Below are 16,676 nucleotides of genomic sequence, written 5' to 3'. Positions count from 1 at the left end.
AGCATCGCAAATCGAAAACGACTCCACCGAGAAACGCGCGGAGTGATATTTCTGTGACCGCACTATTTGCGTATACCTTCAGTAGCGTTACCTGCTAAGTATGAAACGGAGTATAGTACCTGCTGATTGGCGTGACATAGAGTTATCGTAAACACCACTGGCAAACAGAGCTGCACTCACTGTAAAATAATAATAATAATAATAATAATAATAATAATAATAATAATAATAATAATAATAATAATAATAATAATAATAATGTGACGAGGGATTCATTCCTGCACGATTTGAAGAACTGGCCTCAAGATCGTGCGTAGAAGCACCAAGGCTTTCGTAGTGGGATACCGCGACAGGAGACGAGGACATGAGAGAAACTAACACAAACATGGACAAATTCGTTTTTGCTTCAGTCATGTCCTTGTCTACCGCGCTGTGTTTATTCCTTTCGATATCACACGATGCGCAAATCTTGCCGTCTTTACTCTTTCACCGGAGGTATTCCTTTAGTTTTAACCCTCTTCACGAACACTTTTTTTTTTTAGCGGCTACATCTTTTAAAGATCATTGTATCCCTCTTGCCATCGTACCATGTACAAATCACTTCTTTATCTGTTTCAAGGAAATAAATGCTAGACGATTTAAGCTTCCCCCCCTGACCTTTATTCTGCTCGCCAGAGATAAGTGTACCATTCTAAATATTTTTTTATGAAAGAGAAAAAAAATCTATCATTAGTTTGGAATGAAACATAAAAATAAATCTCAAGCCGGGGTCAAGAGTAATTTCAGCGATCATTTGTCACCATTCGGCCCTTATATCTACTTTATAAAATGGAAGCAGAGTACTCCGAATCGACATTGATCTTTCCATAAATGTTCAATCTCGGTTACCCTATACACTTAAATAAAAAGGAAGAAAAAAGACAATGTAACGTAGGCGTGCGCTATTATTCCTGCACCGTCGAAGCCATCTCAAGAAAGGAGAGCACCAACATAATTTTGATTGCGGCAGCACCGGCTGTGGCAGATGTTCGAGCTCATATTAAAGCGCCACACAGCATAACTTATGTGTCTTTGAAAGCGTATTGCTTCACGAACGCTAACGCGAGCCACATTTGCTTGTGCGAGCGTTGAACTCTGCTGAGGATCAATCCTGTGATCGATTACTATCACAATGACGGCCTCCCCTTCCCCCCCCCCCCCCCCCCCCCACCGCCTCTTTTTTAGCCATCTTTTCCTGCCGCCATACAGGGGAGATTGCCTACTCAGAAAGAAAGCTTTACTTTTGTGAAATAGCGTCGGTATATTATTTTTCATATCGACTCGTCTCGTCTCGACAAGCGACGCTTTTGTGCATCAAAGCCGTCTACAGTTGCAGAGCACGAAGCGAAGCCATTAGCCGCGTCATTCTTGGCGCCGGGGGGCCGCGATTTGCCAGAGACTGCATCACGTCTCGCGATATGCATTTGCTCAGTCCACGCGTGAATAGAACATCGGCGGGGGCAAAGACAACGATGACGTCACGTGTAGTTGCGACACGTTTTCACACAAACAGTTCCGAGCGGTAGAAATTGCGTCAAGGTTGTTTTCTCTCGCTTTTGTTGAAGAGCCGTGTGTACCGATTTTCTAACTTGCTTTACCCTACGTGTACACGCCTGTATGTCAACACAGCATGGACGGTTTGCGGATTCACATGTTTGGCAAAGGCGTGAAATGTGAACGCAGGGCAACAACCTAGGTTCACATAGATCTTCTTGAATTTGGCTCTTTTTTATTTATTTATTTTTTAGTATCTGACGCACGAACTCATTGCTAAGTTTACATTGTCGCAACCTATGCAAGGGCTAAATTCGCAATTGCGTTGCGCCGAGAACCAGACATGAAACTATAGAAAGTGTGAGCTATAGAAAATTAACTATAGATATATTGTGCGGCGAGGCTTTGGCATTAGAGTCGACCGAAGTTGTTCAGCTGCTATGGCATTCTCCCGCTGAGCGCCAGATCTCTGGCTCAATTCCCGGACGCATTCCGATGAAGGCGTTGCGCAAAAAAAAAGAAAAAACACCGGCGTGCCGAGATTTCTGCACAACCTAATGAACCTCGGTTGCAGACTCCCACAACGGTGTCATTCAGTATTACCCTCTACTGGAATAGCTGGGCCACTCTCTGTATACTTAAAGGATCTCGATGATTAGAAGCGCAGATATATAGTGAACAGTTGGGACAGTGGAAGCTTCCACGACAGTAAAGGCAAGCATTTCGATGACATCAGGGCCCACTGCTACATTCTAGCAACAACTCTGCGGCTTGGCTTGTGTTACTAAAGTTTATACCTCTTGCTCATGGACAAGGCATGGCGTTACTGTAAATCTCTTACCACTCGATCAGCTTCTGGCATATGGACCCGTATTTACAAAGGCGTTATTACGCTAGAATTGTTAGTAAGAAAAACTTCGGCCAATATTGATGCTGGACAAGTCATTAGCGACGGTGGCTGGCCAACGACAAAGATAACTTACGAACGCAAAGCTTTGTGAATTCGACCGCTGGTGCCTTGACATAAATCCCTTCGACGTAAACAACAATGACTACGCGAGCTGCAGTTGCTGACAGATTCTGCATATTGCTTGATGAGAACAAAAAGCTTGAAAGAGATGTCGCGCGCGCGCGTGCACGCTTACCTCAGTCATGGCAACGCTCGCGAACCAGCCACGATGCCTTCACATACCGTGGCATTCGCTAGCACGCACTGCTTCGGAATTTACACCCTGACTAACCGAACATGGTCAGCTGAATTTCCAAGGACCTCTGTTTGTAGGAACTGCTTGTCAATGTACACGGACCTGTATCGCTAAGTATATGTCCGTTATCGTGGGAGGTCATGGCTGCTCTCTGGCACACAAACTGCTTTGTGAATATGGACACTAGCTCTTTACCTCGCTGCCGTAAAAAATAAAAGAAAAGAAAAGCAGTTCTGCTCAGAATACCGGAAATAGTCAACCTAGGGTTGATTCTTGCGAACACATGTGTGAGCAATATCTCGCGTCTATAGTGCTATCCGCGCAAGAAGAATAATCACCTCGTTCCACGTAATGCGATCTCAGTGCTCGTCTACAGTATAACATAAAACGTTTCTGCTCATGACAGTGATAACTCAGATCTTTAGGCGATGGCGAAGCAAGAACGGTGTAAGTTGTGTTTTTTTTTTCTATTAGAGGGGACAAAGGTGAACTACTGAATGCTGTTCTTTAATTAGAATATTAACCGCGCGTAACTGTAATAATAGTCGAAGAAATGACTGAGTTCTATTGGCGGCGTCACCGAAAGCAATAGTAAAACGCAGAGGCTATCAGCTGACGGCGTTAAGCAGCGACGATGTTCTTTGACACCAGTGCCTAGCACAAGAAAAGATTTTCGAAAGAACCATCAACCAGAGGGAAGGCAACAAGTCAAACGAAACTATAGAAATCAGGGCCCAGATTCACAAAGCGTTTCGCTCGTAAGTGCTTTTTGCCATGAGCCTTCCGCGTTCCCTAATTATATCTTAAGCATCAGAAATGGCTAAATCTTTAACTTTCGAACAATTCTATCGTAAGAGAGTTTTGTGAATACGAGCCCAGGCCATTATTTTCAGCCGCGTACTATAAGGTGTTCTTTAATTATTATTATTAGCTGCATCAAATTTTTAAAAACTGCCTGTGGTAAATATCAAAATTCTAACCCTTGATATAAATTATTCGATGAGGCGGCCAATAATTTAATTAGAAATCGAAATTCTTAATTGAATAATTAACATAATTACTGTAAATAACTTTTTAATTATCTACTTTACACCCCATATTTAAATCTACGAATTGTAGCTTGTGAATATGCAAGTATACAAGGCATCCTCACTAGCTATTTTTCTTTAACTTAAAAAAATTCGGCGCAGCTAAAAAAAAAAAAAAGACAGGGCAAGATACGTTAAGCCCCCCCCCCCCTTTTTTTTTTTTCTTCGTGATTAATTTTCTTTATTTTTTTAACTGCTTATGGATACCAAAATCACCTGAAATGCGGTCGAATAAACATACACAAACTTACCGACATTCGATCCCATAAAAGTGCTAACAACGGACATGAAAATACGTTTACCAAAAGTTACGCCTTTCTGTCGCTTTCGCGAAAAGCACTTCCTGCGCGCGCGCGAACCGTTTGACAGGCAGTGCTTGTGTTTCGTCAGTCTCGTCGCACCGTCCTTCAAATACTCCTTCTGCGAGAAATGGAATTCCAAACGAAACAACAAGCTAAAGCTAAACCTTAGGCGAAGGCGAGCGAGAGAGCAAGAGAAGACCAGGAATCGGGCCACGTTCCTCACCTGTGTTTCCCAAACTGCTGCCAATAGCCGGGATCACCGGAAGTGCGAATCAACAAAACACACACACATATACAAACGCAGTGGGAAGACCCCCAGAGAATCAGGAGAGAGCACGGGGCAGAGGTGAGTCTTTGACAGGGCCCTGGAGGAGGTCCAAGGGGCGCCAACCGGGCGCTCAATGCAGCCTTCCCACACACTCGCAGTGCCGGATGGTTGCCGCGCAAGCGGAGCGAGCACCGGTGATAGTGTGCTCGAAAAAAGGGCCCGCGCCAATCCAGGTTGCGCCGAATGAATCAGCTGTTCTGGCTCGTAGAGCGAGTTCGTTGAAGCCTCCAGTGTTTCTAACGGTTGCAGCTGTAGCTTCTCCGGGTTCTGCCGGGCATGAACATTAACTGGATGTACGGAGATAGAGAGAGAGAATTTGTTCGAATGAAGGCAGAAAGTTTGGCCTGAGTAGCGCTCGATCTAGCTTGCTATTTTTACCTTTGCGTTGAAGAGAAACGGAACAAAATAATGACCGAAGGTTTGTTACGCCACGAAAACGGGATACAAAGCCAGAAAGATTGTTTACAAATTACATCAGTTTGCCACTTTGACGTGTTGAAGCTGAGAGACACAAGTTTTCTTTCCGTCGCCCTTTTCGTGTTATTGTTCTCATAAAAAAAAATTGCAAAAATGTCAAGGGGGAAACAGACGTGAGAGCATTTGTGGCAATCCAGAAATACTTGATATTGAATAGAAACATTTTCGTGTAAGATCAAGCCCCCAATACGTTCGGCAGCGGCCAGCTGTCAATCGCGCATTCCAACTTTATTCGCAAACATCGTTCAAAGTCGTCATGTAAAGTGACGAAACTGCGAGTTGGAAACGACTTTATAGCCGTCCAACGAGAAATGCACGGTCCTGCCAACTGCGTAACGTGGTGTGATTTTTCACCAATAGCTGTTATAAAGGGATAAATGTAGGGATTTCCCAGCTGCTTCTGGTGGCACCGTCGGTGTTGCACAAAACTCCAGCTGTCGTTGTACATGTCACAAAATAAACAAACTCAGCGAGGTTCGGATCTGAGCTGCACTGAATTCTGAGACAGGCTTTGTAACCGATTGTGCAACTACAGCGTTGTGTGCAGGTACATAAGCTCAGCGAATCTAATGCCCCGTGATGCAGACATAGTGGTTCACGCTTAGAGAAATCAGTAGGCAAAGTAAACTGCTGCACAATTATCGGCTTTATAAGCGCAACAGATGCGGCATTCAAACGACAAACAACGCACTAAAAACCAGGTTACGAAGCATGCGTGCAAAGTAGTAAAGATAGAACACTGTGGCAATACAATGTAAAGATTTCTCAATGCGACTGGGTTGACACAGCGGGAAAGAGCCTTCGCCTTCACATTTCATTCCAAAGGCAGGCTGAATATTTTTCCTACGTTGCAACTGAAAGTTTCCAGCGCCACTCTCTTTTAAGCCATGCGTCTCCAAGAAATTGATAGTACACAAGCGAAACGTAGCTATGTGTTCGTAAGGCTGTTCTTGTTAAAACATTGCCAAAAAAAAGAAGAAAACTCGGAATAAAGGCGAGTGCTCCGCTTAAAGTGCGAACATTTGTTAAGTATAAATGTGGCCCGTACTCATAAGAAGATCTTGCTCTAGATTTGTTCGTAACAGCGAATTTCAGCGAATCCTGAAGCTTCACATATTATCAGCGAAAGCGGCGACCAATGGAAAAGAATACTTGGCAATGAAAAACTTTGTGAATTCGACCCCTTGTTCTCCTGCGGGTTCGTTCGCATGGCATAGATGATATTATGAAGCAGTGCTATTAGGGAATATGTAATAGGCAGGTTTCGGCCTAATACGCCACATCCCATCCCCATTCAAGGATGGTTTCCCCCTTCAAGAGAAGACTTCAAAAACAATGTTGGACTGCACAAAACGTCGGCGTATTTTAGAGCCCTTCTACTCTCCGCAAGGGTCGATAGTTCTGAGAAGGCTAAGACACTTAGCGTACACGAACCTCGAATCCCCATAAAGAGAACACCCCATCAATTCCAGTGAGGTCCCTACACTCTGCAATTAGCAGTTGCAAATCGTCTCCCGAACATTCAGCTTTATTTCGCTTAGATGGTCACGAAGCATAAATTAGGCACGTTGAATAGGCCGCTCAGCTTTTTCCGCGTAATTTTATCAGTACGAGATTAGGTTAGCGTTTCATCTTCTGGCCGCGTTACCAGCGTACGTAAAATCTGCTTTAAAGGAACGGGCATCGAATTCTTTTCTTCTTTCCCAACGAAGTGCTCGAGCTGCACCACTGGCCCTCATTTTTTATTTGCATTTCTTTCTTTCCCTTGATTTCACGACACTGTTTCGTTAATGAACGAGATTTGCTCGTGTTCAAAGAGCTTTCTTTTTTAAGGAGAAAGCGCGTTCTCATAACCGTAAGGTTACAGAACCCACCTTTCTTTATAAAGAGGGGATCTATACCGTGCAGTGCAATACAAAGATGGCCGCACGTAGAGGAGTTCACCAAATTGTAACGGGGCTTCGAAAAAGTTCTTGTTGTGGACACGTCGCGAAATCCTGACGAGAAGGTTCCCTCCAGACACATTACGAGTGACAGAAAGGTCGCAGTTGTACTCCGCCTCGCCAAATCCGTGTAGTACAACCAAGCCTGCCGGTGACGTCATCCGCCACACGGCAACGAGGACCCGAAAAAAATGTTCCTCCCCCATGTTTGTTCGCTCTTAACACTCTTATCTGTCCAGCACCTCACTGCAGTCTTTTCAGAGAGCATCAAGATAACGATATGACCGACCTTTTTGAGAGGCAAAGAACATGGACTCATGGCATTGCGCACTATCCACCCAAGAAAGCTAGGCTCGCATTAATTACATTTCTGAAATCAACGGACCTAAGAAACTCCTTACAGACAAGCTGCATCTTCTACTATGCGCGTGAATTATCTATTATCTTGCCTCTTCTTGCTATTTTCCTACCCTCATCCCTCTTACACCGTGCAGGGTAGCTAACCGGACCGTTTGTATACAGATAACCTCGCTACTTTTCCTTGTTCTCTCTCTCTCTCTCTCTCTCTCTCTCTCTCTCTCTCTCTCTCTCTCTCTCTCTCTCTCTCTATCTCTATCTATCTATCTATCTATCTATCTCTTGCGTAGAACAAAAGTTAATTAGGTTAAGCGCAATTATCACGAATAGATTAACGGTGCAAGATTAGAAATCTCATTTTTCTGCCTGTGATAGAGCCAGCCGGTTCTCGTTCCTGGTTGGATGTAAAGACTTTTTAATGTCAACTGTGTTCCACTGAGTTGGTGAAACGGGGAAGAATGCATCTTTTCCAGCGTAGCTGAGGAGGTAAACTGGATTTGCGTAGTGCCGCGATGCACGTGACAACGCAAACCAAACTATACTGGTCACGTGTAACGCTGAATCGCTATACCACCTCGCAAGAATCGGCACGCAGCGCTCATTTTCGCACGTGATGATTGCCCACGATGTCGCATCCACTGCGATGACCGCGAAGGATGACAGAGCGGCACCGTTTATATATAGTAGACGCATCCGGGTGGCCCCAACTGGAAAGAAACGTCATAAGGCAGTAGATATTTTTAGTTCGGTAGCCTTTTTTTAGCTACAAGAGCTACTATTTCCAGACACGCGCACTTTGAAAGGCCCGTGACACTGAATGTTCTCATTAAACGACGCATCGAGAGGACTCGCAGCGCTCTGCAATGAAAACGTGACTGCAGTCGTCACGGTGGAAACGGAAAGCTTGACGACGACCCTTCTTTGCTCGTTGTTGCCATGCATTAAAACAACGAAGGTTTAGTCATGGGTCTACAGAGGTAAAAATATAATAAAATCATAATCACGAGTGCACAGTCGCAGCCTTTCAGCGGTCACCGGTTTCTATTCGTCAGTAACGGTACTGAATATCCCCCAGCGAAAGCTTCACAAACGGCCGCACTTGTTCTTCGTCTGAAGTCTTGTTCGTGAGAAATGAACCTGCTTTGCATAAGCTCTTCGCGCCGACGGCTTTCTGAGATGAAAATCCCTCTTGATCATATCACTCTGCAGAAGCCAAGTGCTACCGCGAAGTCTACGTATATGTCTGTGAATGCTCCCTTTTCCCGCAAGTTTCCCGTTCCGGTGACCCTTGCCAGGACCGCAGCACTACTGACTCATTTATAATTCTGCATAAACGGCTTTAGTGGTGATGCATTTCTTGAGCGGCAGCTGGCTGGAATCTAACACTTTCCTCAACCCCGAGTGGCTAAATATTGGATATTGAATAACGACAAATATGAACGTGGACCACGCTCTATGAATTTCTCGTCGTGGTGTTCTGTTCTTTCTTTCTGAGCGCGATGACTGAGAACAGAGTCAATCTGTGTATCATGCTGCAAGTTGCATAGGACTCAAAGCTGAGGCCAGAGCTGTGCACTTTGTGCACCTTCTTACTTCTTCATATGTTATGCAACTAGTTTAACGCTGCTGAAGTGATGACATATGAAATAACCTTTCTCGGAGTCTCTGTATGAGCACGCAATCAGATTCTATGTCCTTTGTTATCTTTTTGGCACCGCTAAAATAACAAGAAATAAAGGATGGGGTTGGTAGAGAAGGAACTACAATTTTCTACTACCTATGGTTCATTCTAATTATGGAAAAATGACATCGTCGTTCACGGCCATAAAACTATGGAGTGTTTTGCCCAACACAATTAAATCTTCATCCTTTCATGCATTCAATCATGCCCATAAGCTTTTTTACTTGTATAACTAAGATTACATCAATAATCACGCTATCTTTGCCATTTTATGTATTGACAGCATTTTTATGCACTATAGGATTGTATACTAACAATTGTTTTGTTAATTTTTCTATGTTCTATTTTGCGCGATTGTTTTTTTTTTGCGTAACTTGCTTAACTTTCATACGTTTTTTCAATGTTATTATTAACCGAGGGCCCCGTTGCAGTTTTTGACTTTGGGACTCTCGTCTGTATATTACCTGTAACCCATTCACTGTATTTATAGAATAATAAACTGAAACTGAAGGGGGGAGGGGGGGGGGGTAACTTGCAAAATTTCTGCGCATTAAGAGATTCTTCATTCCTGCATGTCAGCAGAAGGAATCGCGGTACCTAATGCTTCCGAGTCGTAATACGACTAAGACCCCGGGGTGTTCACGGACGCTGTGCTCGGTTCTCGAACAAATTTCGTACGACTACCGCGCTGAGTCACCTGCGAGGCAGCCTCATCAGTGAGGTAGTCTGCATCAACTGCACTGACGAAGGAAGCAACACGCATCGTGTGCGCTCATTTACTCACGAAGCACGTTTGTTTCATTATTTCTCTTTATACGACACGCTGACACTGTTTTCCCGTTTGCTCCGTTACGCTCCAGCGATAACCATCGCTAACGGGGCGCGCTGCGGAGGAACACACGGCGAAGGGTTCTCACGAGGGCACATTCCTTGGCAGGCGATCAAACGCGACGCCCACTCGAACGCCGCCTTCACCGAAGAACGCCTCGGCGCCAACCAGCTGGCTCCGGGAAGGCGTTGGCCGCGGCAGGCGCCGCGCGCGCGAAGAAGCCGTGGAGCTAATGCAGAGCTGCGCAATGCGGCGCAAAAAATTACATCAGGAAAAAGCGGCGTCAACAGCAACAAGAGCACAGCGAGTGACACACGGGGAGGTCCCTCCACCACCACCACCCTCAAGGCTGCGGGCATGTCCCACGAGGCGACCCTCTCCCGCGATGCCCGAGAAGCAAGCTAAGGTGGTCGCCGCCTTTGAGGTCTCGAGATTAGCAGTCATACCCAGAAATCTTACGCGGACCGAACCAGAATTCTTCTCGTGCCAGAGTCCGGGGGGCCCTAGCCTGGCCGAGGGTTCGCGGAGAAATGTGGGAGGGCTACGATGGGAGAGTGGAAGGGCTAAGCCGACTTCCTGTGGCCACCTGATTGGCCTCGCCCTCGAGAATGACACACGGTATAGTTATAAAAGCGCCCGCAAAATAAACTGCCGATCACTAGGGAGAGTTCGTGCTTAGTGTAAACGACTGTCTATGGCTGCAAGGTGTGATTGTGAGCTACTGCGGTGTCCTTCGGCTGTGTATACCAGCGTCCAGTTCCGTGTGTCCGCGAATTGGTTCCCGTTCGTCTCTGGGAGTTTTTCCAGCGGAAGTGGCGAGCTGTTACATTGGTCGCTGGTGAAAGAATCGAAACCTACGTAACCGCGCAAGCAACTTTCGGCTGCCTTTCTGTGATTGAAAAGCCTGCAAGGAACTCTGCATAGAACTTTGCCCTACAGTGACTTTCTCTCATATCAAGCGCTCTGTTGCTTTGAGAGGGTTTGAAATCTAGCAATTTAATTCTTGGAGCTTGTCTCAAGAACCTGCCGCAAACTGAAGCTGTTCATATAGCAACTTCCTTACACGTGAGCATCTCTCCCTTACACGGAGTGAGAATCATCTTTGTGTGCTAACTGTGCTATAGAACAACAGCATAATTTCGACTATCTGTGATAATCTCGTGTTCAAAGAGCACTAAGCTGATGAATTAAGGCATGATGTGTCTCCCACAGTCTTCTCATCTTTGCCGTGAGTTCTAAAGCAGTGTTCTAAACACTCGTGCGCGACAAACTTTAGTGGTGAAGACGTGTCACGCCCAGGACTCACTCCCCAAGAGAAGTGAACCTTATGTTTGAAGTTACAGCGAAATACGCCAAGCTTCGCATGAAAGAGTGGAAGGGACGGAGTCTCGCCGTGACAGATTGGGTCCAGCACCACTTTTCAGACTTTATGTTTGCCCCTGCACACTGGAGGCAACCGGGTCTTCGAAAGTGGTACCTCGCAGGGTAGGTACCTCTCGAACGTATTTATATATATATATTTTTTTTTTCGCTTTAAGCCATAACTTTCCCAAAAGGCCTTCCCTCTTCCAAAACCTGCTTGACAGCTTTCCTTTATTCGCAACAATGCTAGAAGCCCACATGCGTGCACATAAATTTGCTGCTGTTTGGATTCTTAGCCTCTTATAGCAGCCTCACTGCTCAATATTTCTTCTTTTGGGCTTTTCGTGCGTCTTGTAACAAGGAGACAACTATGTCCGCATATACGAGTGCAATACTAAAAAACGAACATTGCTGTCGTTTTAATAACACTTCTTCTATGGCAGCAGCTTTGTTATCTAAAGCCTCGTTAAACTTCGTGTTCCAGTTGAGATCGCAACAACGGTCGCGATTTATGCTTCAGTTGTGCAGTTTTATTAGAGGCGGACTATAGAAGACGTGTAGTGTGATTTTAAATGTATCCACAACGCTATACAGAGAAATCCTGAGCCTTGCAAACTAATCAGCATAAGTCAGCGTTCTTCGAAGGTACTTTTTTTTTTCGGCCTGCACTACTACTCCCAGATCCACTCTGCACGTTCAGCATGCAAATGAAGATCAAATATTTTCAGTTCGCCGGTTTCAAAGAGCTCTTCCTTCTTCTTGTTACAAACCGGGCACAACTTCTCTAACTAAATGCTTTTTATACATATAGAAGTTCCTGGATCGCCTTGATTGCAGTGTCTCAAATCGTTTTTGTCGTACCGAATGATTTCCGCTCAAAATAATAAAAAAAAGCTGCCCTTAAAGTTACCGCGAAGACATATTCGACTCCTGGCGTATTTGCCGAGAAACCGTTTCGTGTCACCTAACGAATTAAACAGTCTCCCAACCTCGGCGGCTTATTAGGTCACAGCTTGCTGCCTTAGTGATCGTCATTCCTGAAAATACACACAAGTTGGAAAGAGAAAAAAAAATAAGTTGAAGTTGGCCATCTTCAATTAGTATAGGCACATTGTACCGAGTCTCGAAGGCGAGCTTCGTTTCGTCGACACACCATTTTTGTTTCACCGTATAGCAGTTGCAGAATCCTCAATGGATAACTGTGAGCCACGAGGAAATTCAGGCACAAATAACCAGGAGATGAAAAGTGCTCGTTAGCACTTAGGAAAGTGAGAAAGAGAGAGAGAGAGAAGACCGGAAAAAAAAAAACCGCACTTCCTCCAACTCCCCGTCCCTCCCCAGCCTCCTCCGATCTACGCATCCACACATCTTTACTTGCTTCAAGATCTTCGTGGTGTTCCATTTTGCTACTTGATGTTTCTGTGCTACGCCTCTGCGGTAAAAACTTGTACGGCGGGAAATTCGGTTCTCTTTCTGTCTCATATCTGAAGCTACGTAAAATAATCCCAAAATACGCCGCTATCGAAGCAATGAATCCGCTCGACTACTCATACACCGTATAGGGACGTCACTCGACTGTAACAAGGAAGTTCACTAGACAAAAAAGAACAAAAAAAAAGAACTTTCTCCGGAAATATGATTAGACGAGAAAAAAATGTATTCATTCGCATTTTCAAAGGCGCCTTTATACACGATGCAATTTATTCACGGCTGAAAACATTCCTTTCGCCAATCATCTTCATACTCCCAAAGCAATATTTTCAGTCAACTTGGTGTCCCATTCATAATTAAATGTTTAATTTTTTTCGTGTTTGCTTTTCTTCAGTTCATCTTGCTTCGCAGTTGTAACAGACTTACCCGAGCGAGTTAAAAGACAATAAAAAGAATACGGAAGGGTATTGTGCAATATAATAATTCTGAGAGTCATTCAACATTCAGATTTGGGTCGCATGTTAGAAGTGCCTTCGTGAGCAGATCTCTCATTCCTTTCAGGACCGAGGTGACCTTTGATTGAATCCCCCCGTGTTGTTCTTACGCCGAAGCCAGTTCCCCCCACGACTGCCGTATAATACATTGTGTCAGTTACTCTCTCGCCCGTAAACAATAATTAACGACGACGTAGCAAGGTCTTTTCCTTTAATAATCTCAGCGCGGGCGCGATGATAAAAAGGCCACACTGAGGTTGAACTCGGGCACGCGTCATCTGGAAGCCGTTCTACTTAAAATTTTCTAGCTAATATCGGGGGCGGACACTTCTCCCTGCACAACCCGGAAGTGGGGTGTTCAAGTCAAGCGCCCAAACGTTGGGGCGGCATGATTCATCCAAGAAAAGCTTAGCTCTGAAACCTTTGCTCTGTACAGTTTACGCAGAACTTTCGCAGTCCAACGTTGCGTAGCAGCGAGAAAGTGCGCACGCGCCATTTTCGCTTCGCCTGTTCCGCATAAATGAGGTTAGTTTACTCCGCACCTGAGACGCGGAAACTCCGTAGTTCTGGATGCTGAAAGTGACCCGTCCAACATCGAGGGTGATACTTCTTGAGTCAGCACCACTAAGGGTGAAGGAAATAATTATTGGGCTGGAAGGGCAAGAACGTTCAGAAGTTTGCCAGCACTGAGCCCAATTCGAGTGCGTTTTCGCATGCATACTAAACTTGGATAAAACGAAATAGTTTTATCTTTCACTTGGGGTATTACGTTGCCGCTTCGATATTGCGCACTGCATTGGCGGTATGTAAAACAAAATAGCGCACGATTCTCTTTCTAAAGCAAATAGCTGGTGAAGTTATCTCTGCCCACGCAGATATGAAGTCAGATGTGCATATGCCTCCGGTACTCTTTATCGCGTCATTATCAACAAAAGGCAAATTGTTGTCTAATTGTGGCAAATTTGTCGCCGGAATCAAGCATATTAACTTTTATTATTGTATATTGTGTAGTATAAATACATGCAAAAGGGGGGCTTGAATCCCCTTTAGACAAGACCAAAAAAAAAGTGATTGCAGACTGTTTTTTTTTTTCCTTACTCTTTTTTTTTCTCTTCTTTGTTCTTTTTCGTTTACGGCTGTCGGTGTCTAACTTCTCATGATGGCAGAAACGACACTAAGCATAAGCTGGATTTATTCCATTTCGGACAGTGTACAACGGTTGCTTCAGCTGTCAGCTAACAAAATTCACACACCTCTGGAACGGCGACCGAACTCGGCTAAATACTCTCGCATGACGCGGCACGTATATAGCCGACGTACTTTGCGCTAGCGATGTTTAGTCGCATTTTGTCCCCGCAACAAGCTTTTTTTTTGCGCAGTGTCGTGAGAAATCGCAACAATGGTACAACCCCACTTCAGCAGTATTCAGGCTCGCTCTATTAACGAGTGCACAGCACAACATGTTTACTAACAGGCAGTACTTTTTTTTAAGATTGTATGAAATATGCGTAGCAATATCATTGTGAAATTTCCATGGCTACAGAAACTAACTGACGCCCTAGTTTGGCCATTTCATTCTTTGATGACACAGTTTGAAGAACAATTTAGTTTAATTTGGCCTCGACGGAGAATTGAACATTGTCGTCGGAATCAGCAAACCATAGCAATACGGACAAAAGAGGAGAAGTTTGCGCTTCGTGCTGCCAAAGTGCTGCTCAAACAAAAACAAAACGTTTTTTTTTTTTTTTTTTGCGCCTTCACGCTGAACGCTATAGACTACGAAGAAAGAAAGAAATGGATTCCGGAAACATTTGTTGCCTGTCTACTTGGTCTTGAAACCGCACCATATTTAAATGACATCCTGCGTGACTGCTAAGCGTGGGCCGCCCAGAGTCATCAGGCGTTCCAGGGACTGTCTCTTTATGGTGGTGCGTGACGAAACCCCGTATCCCGTCTACTCGAACTTTTTTTTTTCTTAAAGGAGCAACCATCTTTACGAAGTAATTTCATTTTTACACCTTGAAGGCACACGTAAATTAATTTTTTCCCTTTGGTTTTTTCTTTCCTTTCACTTCATCTTTTTTGTTATTGTTGTTGTTCATTCTGTTTTTAATAAAGACGTCTAATCACACATAGCCTGTATCCAGCGTTTACAGCAGTGAACATGATATCAGATGATTGTGCAAAATTGAAACATCAACAATAATCTACTGTTGATCATAGAAGATATTTTGCTGCGGTTGCGACCTAGTTACGCGTATAAAAAAGAGCAGGCAGCTGAAGATTGATTTCATTTCAGTGAGTTTTTTAGAATGTTTTCCCTAAATGTCCTTGCCGACAAAAACAAGCTTGTAATCGTGAATATCGTTGTCGCCGACATTGCTGGACATACATGTATAATGTAATTCATAGCTGAAGGCCTGGCATATCTTCTTATATGAATTTATTTTTAGTACGACGTTAGATTTTTCTTAACATACGGTGTGTGATAACTAATTTCTTTTTAGTACGACGTTAGATTTCCCTCAACATACGGTGTGTGATAGCTTGTTTTAGGGCGTTGGGCTGCTAAGCACGAGGTCTCGGGATCAAATCCCGGCCACGGCGGCCCCCTTTCGATGGAGGCGAAATGCGAAAAACACCGTTGTACTTAGAATTAGATGCACGTTAAAGAACCCCAAGTGGTCTAAATTATGATGGCACGGCGTACCTCATAATCAGATCGTAGTTTTGGCACGTAAATCCTCATAATTTAATTTTTTAATAACATGTTGCCAGCAGTACGCTCAGAGTTTTTGTTCTGGTAGAAATATATACGTGCTTTTTTTTTTCGGTTTCCACGAGATATAAATGCGAAACGGTGAAGATCACAAAGTGGTCGAAGAAATTTCGTCGACCCCCTTCTATGACAAAAAAAATAATAATAACGAAAAGGTGGCAGTAAAGCTTTCACTCACTATAAGGCACTAAAATGACCCACAACAATAGCGCCTTTGAGTTCATGAGTCGGTTAAAAGTAGGACTACATACTGATGAAATGTTTACCTTACAAAGTTACTTCTCGGTCACCCTTTTTTTTTTTCACGAGCAACCATTTTTGTTTCCTTGTTGTCATTTCTGCGACGAATTCCTCAACTGCAACTAAACTTAACGTTAGGACTGTGCTAGAACTGCGCTAGAAAATAGCAATACTATAACGCCTCTATTGCACTGGTTGGACCAAACAAGATAGCGCTTTTACTCTACGCAACATCAAGTTTTCAGGGTGTGAGTGCATACTTAGTTGCTGCTTTTTTGGTAACAATCGTCAATGAGGAACACAGGCGTGATTTAAATGCCGGTTGGCTCTAAGAGTAACGTCTTTTGATGTCTTCCAGTTTCACCGTGTCAGTCTTCCTATATGCGAATTCCAAAGAATGAGTCAATCACTCGTTCGTAATTAGGTCCCTGCAGGCATTCTCTCTCAGGAGGAGCAAACAGCTAAGTTCACGGGAAACCTGACTTTCTCTGGCCGCTCAGGCGAATTCAGGACGTAATGCGCTCTTTGAATACGACGGCTCCCACCGGGGGAGGAGTTGGCGCAAAGCAGCGCCTTTTGCGTAAACCACGATTCGCGGGACCCACGGCGCGTTTCAAAGAGACCGCG

At 44.4% G+C, this 16,676-nt stretch overlaps 2 protein-coding genes across 4 annotated transcripts in view; one reads left to right on the top strand and one right to left on the bottom strand.

Moving 5' to 3' along the window:
- Positions 1-16,676, bottom strand: part of LOC119442612 (uncharacterized) — a 162,879-nt gene that overhangs the window by 24,392 nt on the left and 121,811 nt on the right. The gene's annotated exons all lie outside the window — the stretch shown is intronic.
- Positions 1-16,676, top strand: part of LOC119442614 (potassium/sodium hyperpolarization-activated cyclic nucleotide-gated channel 2) — a 411,864-nt gene that overhangs the window by 318,102 nt on the left and 77,086 nt on the right. The gene's annotated exons all lie outside the window — the stretch shown is intronic.

Source organism: Dermacentor silvarum, chromosome 2 (genome assembly GCF_013339745.2).
Source record: "Dermacentor silvarum isolate Dsil-2018 chromosome 2, BIME_Dsil_1.4, whole genome shotgun sequence".
In the NCBI taxonomy this organism is placed as follows: Eukaryota; Metazoa; Arthropoda; class Arachnida; order Ixodida; family Ixodidae; genus Dermacentor; species Dermacentor silvarum.
The sequence above is the reverse complement of the archived record's forward strand: the minus strand, read 5'-3'. Positions and strand labels throughout refer to the sequence as shown.